Source organism: Medicago truncatula, chromosome 5 (genome assembly GCF_003473485.1).
Source record: "Medicago truncatula cultivar Jemalong A17 chromosome 5, MtrunA17r5.0-ANR, whole genome shotgun sequence".
Classification (NCBI taxonomy): domain Eukaryota; kingdom Viridiplantae; phylum Streptophyta; class Magnoliopsida; order Fabales; family Fabaceae; genus Medicago; species Medicago truncatula.
The window spans coordinates 8034004-8040071 of record NC_053046.1 but is presented as its reverse complement, the minus strand read 5'-3'; positions in this window follow the sequence as shown (position 1 = coordinate 8040071).

The following is a 6068-nucleotide window of genomic DNA, read 5'->3' as shown; positions in this document are numbered from 1 at the left end:
ATTTTTTATTTGACAAATGTTATTAAAAAAATGTTACCGTTGTAAAAAGTCATTTTTATTTTCTCATATCATTTTATTCTCATTCTAATCCTATCGAAAGAAAAAAACAATTGTTTAATAAAGAATTGTTCAATTGTTATAAAAGGCAAAAACTTAAAAATTGGGTCACTTAATAAAAAATTAAATAAATATTTTTTGATGAACCTACGGGCCGGGCCAGCCCATCATGGCCTATTTTTTCAACGGGCTAAACGAGGCGGACCAACTATACGGAGTGAGCTCAAAACCTCAATCCAACCCGTGGGTCTCACCATGAGAATCATCTCAAATGTTAGGTTTTTCAATTTTTTGGTTGGTTTCCGGTTTCTCACTGATTTAACTACCCAAGGTGTTTCCTAATTATTTCCCAACTATAGAATCTAACCCCCAAAAATAACCAACCTTAGCCTTTGATTTTCTAAGGATCTTCACTTTTGAACCTCCCAAGATTCACCAAAGATGCTAAAAAAGACCCTGATCTCACGTGTTTCCCAAGTATTTTAACTAATGAAGTGTTTACTTTTTCAACTTCAGTCGACTGATATTGTAAGTGAACCTAATTCACCTTTGAACGCGAGATGATGGAGGCAACATCTAATCTTTTTCGATTACAATTAAGATTATATATTATAGTCTTATGGTTTTATATCAAATATCAAACAATACTTGGTACGATGTCGAATTTGTTATTTGGGAGGTTGAACAAGAGTGATATTAATTGTATGTTTAGTTGTGATGATATCCCTTATAGCCGAAGACATATTTTATGCTATTATGAATTTTGTGTTGTGTTGTATTGTTATATTTGATATTGGATTATATATTGATATTTTTAATTACATTTATGTTATTGTGGTTTTTTTTTTGGGAAGGAATGTTAATGTGTTGGCATGTGAGCATAACTTAGTTGATAGCTGTAAGGATAATATTATGCATGGGTTAGAGTTCGAATCTCAAACTCAACATTTCTCTATATTTAAAATGTGTAAGGTCCAACAATTAGACTACTTGACCAAATCAAAAAATATATTAATACATTAAAGTTAATTTATTTGTAATAATGGACAGAAGAATGAATCAAACCTCCCCAGCCAACATTTTTTTGAGTTACATTTATGCCCAAACCAACCATATATCCTCCTCACAAAACAACCTTTTGTAACACAAACAAAATTATACATATGTGCCTATAAACTTAACTCAGTTCGCAGGGACATGCATTATTATATGTAGAGGTCGGAGTTCGAATCCTGAACACCCCACTTATTCTTCCTGAAAAATGTAAATTTTAGTCACTAAACTACTTGACCAAAAAAAATATACAATTTTTTTTTATCTCAATATTATACAGATTTTAATAATGTAAAAATTCAAGATGCATATTTTTAATTGAAAATGGACGAATTAGTGTATGATATAGCCTTATATATTTTCATGGCAATAACTTTTTAGAATTAAAAAAAAAAAAAAAACTAAAAACTTCTCTTTTGCATGAATTGTGAAAGTGATAAAGAAATTTACCATAAAAAAATAAAAACAAAGAAAGTAGTAAGACTCAATTAAATTGATTTTTGTTGTTGTTGGAACATACAATGTCAACCCAAACTTTTAAGACATTTCATGAGTATCTAAGAATGGACCTAGATTTGCTCTTGTAATAGTTTTAAGTAGTTTCATGCAGTTTTTGATCGTTGCCATTTATCTTAAATTGAATAATTAAGATTAAAAATTGTGTTTTTTTTTTTAATTTTTAAATTAAAACAATTGTACACATTTGATCGGACAATTAGTATGGATTACAACACCTTGTTGTAACAGCAGGAAATCACATTTCCTAAAGAACCCCGATTAGTTGTATCTTCACGCTATGCAATACTGACCCAACTAGAGGTTGCTAAGTACCGCAAAAAAGAGGCTTATAATTAGAATTTTTAAGTATTTTATCATAGAAAGATGTTCAATAAACACTTCAATTTTGCCCTCGATTTAGTCATAACTTCCGATTGTTTGTTTTTGTGTGTAAAATTTGAGCGGATAGCAACCCTGATCGACCTTTGTCAACCAGGTCAGCAATTTGTATGGGTACATCGAGCAACCATTTCATGGTATCTTTGTTCTAAAGCAAATGTTTTATCTTTTGAGAACCTAAAGCAAGAGCTTTGGTAGCCTCCTCCTTGGTCCGAACAGGCCTTCATCTTGAGGGGAAAAAACACGTGCTTTGATCATGACGTTCTTCTCCGAGCTTCTGCTTTTTTCCCCCTAAGTAACTTGTTTGTATAACCCAACATGACTGCTCATGATACAAGTTATAATTGATAGCGATTCTTAACCAAAAACTATATGTATTTTCTTATCAACTCTCACAACTGAGTTCTTTCAAACATTGAACTATGATTGAATAAGATATGTATCTTTACCTCTTGTGAGTAGTTCTCAAGGTTTTTTTTTTCTGAACATCCCTCTTCAAGCTTAATATTTTCAAGCTAGCAAGTGTTTTTAAAGACATTGTTTAAAAAATCCATAAAAAGAAATTTTGACTTGGAAATACAAATTATACACATAAAAGAAAATCATAATTACATAATTTTTTGTGTAAAAGTTACTATTTTTAATTGTTTAGACAGTGTCATAAGGACACTTATTATCATTCTTCTTATAAATATTATCAAACGAAGACAATGAAATTGAGGTTAATATTTTAAGATAAAAATTGAGTCTAAAATTAAAAGCAACGATATGAAATCATGAGCGAAGTTGAGTGAAAAATAGTGAATTCAGTTTTTAAAAATTAAAAACTTATTGATTTTAATGTAAATTTACTACTTTTATTTTTCTTAACAAATGTTTTTAGAGCACTTGTTAACATAACCTTATTAAACAAGGTAAGATTTAGGTCTAATGTCAAACTAAAACTTTGAATTTTTTGAGTAGACTCAGGTAAGAAATTGTAAGCACTAGTTAACAATAACCGTATCTAATTTATCTTTAACAACATTTATCAATCAGTGGCTAATGCTATTACACATAACACAAGCCTAAAACTTGTAAAAGGAATAGTAATTTTGATTTCAAAACCGAATTTCCTTTCTTCCTATTATTTCAAATTCAATGTTAATAATAGTAGTATATGTTAACATGATTCCTCCCTTAGATACCTCATTTGCTTTGCAATGAAAGCTTCTATCGTACGCTGAAACTCTTCATTACTTAGCTTATCCTCCGGATACAAAACTTCCCTCACCTTCTCCTTCTCCGGCAGAGACTGACTTCGACTATAAACCTTTCTTCCCAAGTTACCAGAACCTGTTGCATAGCATGAATCTATATCATCCTTAGAACTGTCCTTAATCTGTTCATCCACTGGAGCTGCAGAATTGGCGGATGAAGAGGAGGAGAGGAGGTCAGACTGAACGAGGAGGGCGGCGATGATAGCGTTGGAGAGGGCGAAGACGAAGAGAGGGCTTCGGAGGAAGTCAGACGAGATATTGAGGAAGAAAGGGAGACGAGTGAGGAGCCATAAGAGGAAGAGGAGAGCTAAGCATAACTCAAGAAGGCGAAGCGTTTTGGTAATGCTGGTGAAAAGATTGTGTGTTGACATGAAGCTTTGTTTCTCTGTTTTGAAGTTGCTCAAGTTGAATGCTTCCATGGAAATAATGGAGCAATAGAGAGAGAAATAGGGAAGTTTTTTTAAGAGGAGGAGAGGGGGAAGATGAGACTTGAGAGCCTCTTTTATACTCAACAGTGCTTGATTTTATCTAGTTTGGCAATGCAATGTATTAAATCTTTTGAGACATAGCTTTGTTATGATTGCGGTTCTATTTGAATCCAACAATTAATCTTTGTCCTAGTTGTGCGTAGAGATAACATATTCATATAAAAAAAAATTAGGTTAACAATTTTCTTTTAGGAAAGGATAACACTTCACCATTCTAAATTTTTTTATTTTTTGTCGGTTAATCTAGTGGGTAGAATTCACCTTATAAGGTGAATAAGTGGGGTGTCCGGGGTTCGAACCCCGGCCCCTGCATGTAATAATGCATTATCCTACCGACTGAGATATGCTCACGGGACCCTGTTCTAAAATTTAATTGAATAGAATACTCAACATTCAATCAATCCATATAATATTATTTTTTATTTTTAATTATTTCAAATAAATTTCAAAGTATAGAGAAATATCCAAAATAATTATGAGGATAACCAAGAATTTTCCTAAAAAGTTATCCACAGAAAAGTCAAGCTTTGGAAATACAGTATACACTGAAAAATTGACTAATTCCAATCGTGCATGTATTGAAGTAGAACAGAATCAAAACTGCTCTAACAACTGGCGTACTGAAATTGTATTATTGGACCTGCTGCTATCTACTCTCCTCCAGTATCTCTTTGCAGTATTTGCTTCTTTTCAATTCAAAAAGTGGTTTTATTCGTATACACATCATATATACGTACTTTTATTTATTTGTGGTATTTATAATATGCATTGGTTATTTATCAGTTCATTTTAATTAGTCAAGAAATAAGTTATGAGAATATGCGTGAAAGAGTAGTTGTTAGATAAGATGTGGCATTTCACGTGAGCCTCTGAATCAGCTTAAAGTACCATCACTCGTGCATTCTTTTTCTTCAATCAAAGAAAAGGACGGTAATGTACTAAATTACTTGTTCAAATTCTGTGCCCAAAACCAAGCAAATAAATGTCATGAGTTGGTAACATTTGCTGCACCTTGACTTTGAGACTTATTTTCAAGTTAAATCTGACTGAATTTGACGATGCTTGTAATTGTATATGTAAATTGTAATAACTATAGTTCTGTCTCGTAGTTTTTTTTTCTTCTTACCTACTCTATGTCTCATAGCTTTCCATGGCCACATAAATCACCCAATTCAGATATTTGCAGCCCAAGATATATGGTCTTCACAAGATCTAAATGTCAAGTAAAAATAAAATTTGAAAATTACCCAATTTAACAATATTTAAGCCCTATGAAGTCAACAAATGCAAAACACATTCAGTACTTTTAATATTTAGTCCATAAAGTATTTAGACCAAATCTAAAGTAGTGTATAAAGCACATCAAAATCAATTTATCATCAACCAACTAATAGTCATAGGATACAGATGTTATTGTATTCTTCATTAACATAATACAATTATGGTTTTAAACTATGATGATGTCCAAAAGACAATTGTTGCAACATCAAGGTTTTTGTGTTTATCACGTTGGAGTGCAATTGCGGATGTAATGGTTTCATTTGTTCAAAATTTTACGCGATATTAAGAATCACGGTGTAACTATAACCGCAATTGTAGACCTTGATGTGATCATGTACGAGTACGAATCTATATAATTAATCATATGATCTACTAATTATATTAAGAAAATGGATTATCTAAATCCACAACGCTCTATAATTCAATTGCTCATACGAAGTTTGAGTTTGCTGGAATCTCGTGGAGTGAGGTAGGAGATATTTATTTTTTCAAAATGTCAAAGAAAATGTGTGTGTAGGGATAGGAGTAAAGTTAAGGGGTATGAAATAAAATTTTCTCAAAATAGAGAGAAAAAAGTTCTACACAAAGTGAAGTCCACACATATGAGGCCCATGTCCAACAGGACAAGAAAGCAGCCCACTCCATTCCACAACCCTGAAATCTGAATGAAATGCAGCTTTCAACAAGATTGTCTTTCCTTTCAAATGCTATCATGTGGTCATGTACGAATCGATTATAATTGATCATATGATCTACATGAACACGAAAACAAAGTTATGGAGCAGCTCTAGGGTCTTTTTGTCTATTTCGTGGTACTGGCTATGGAACAGTTTTGTGCTGAATGATTTGTATCTTATCTGTTGGTTAGAGTTATTGTTGTTTTGAGATTTGCAGGATTTTGCTTAGGTTTCCTTATGGTTAGAATTTGTCATTAGCTACAGAACTACTTAAATTTAACTAAAACAAGTTTTTGGTTTCTTCGACCAATACAATAATGTCGATGTTTTAAAATTGCGTTTCTAGTTATGCTACG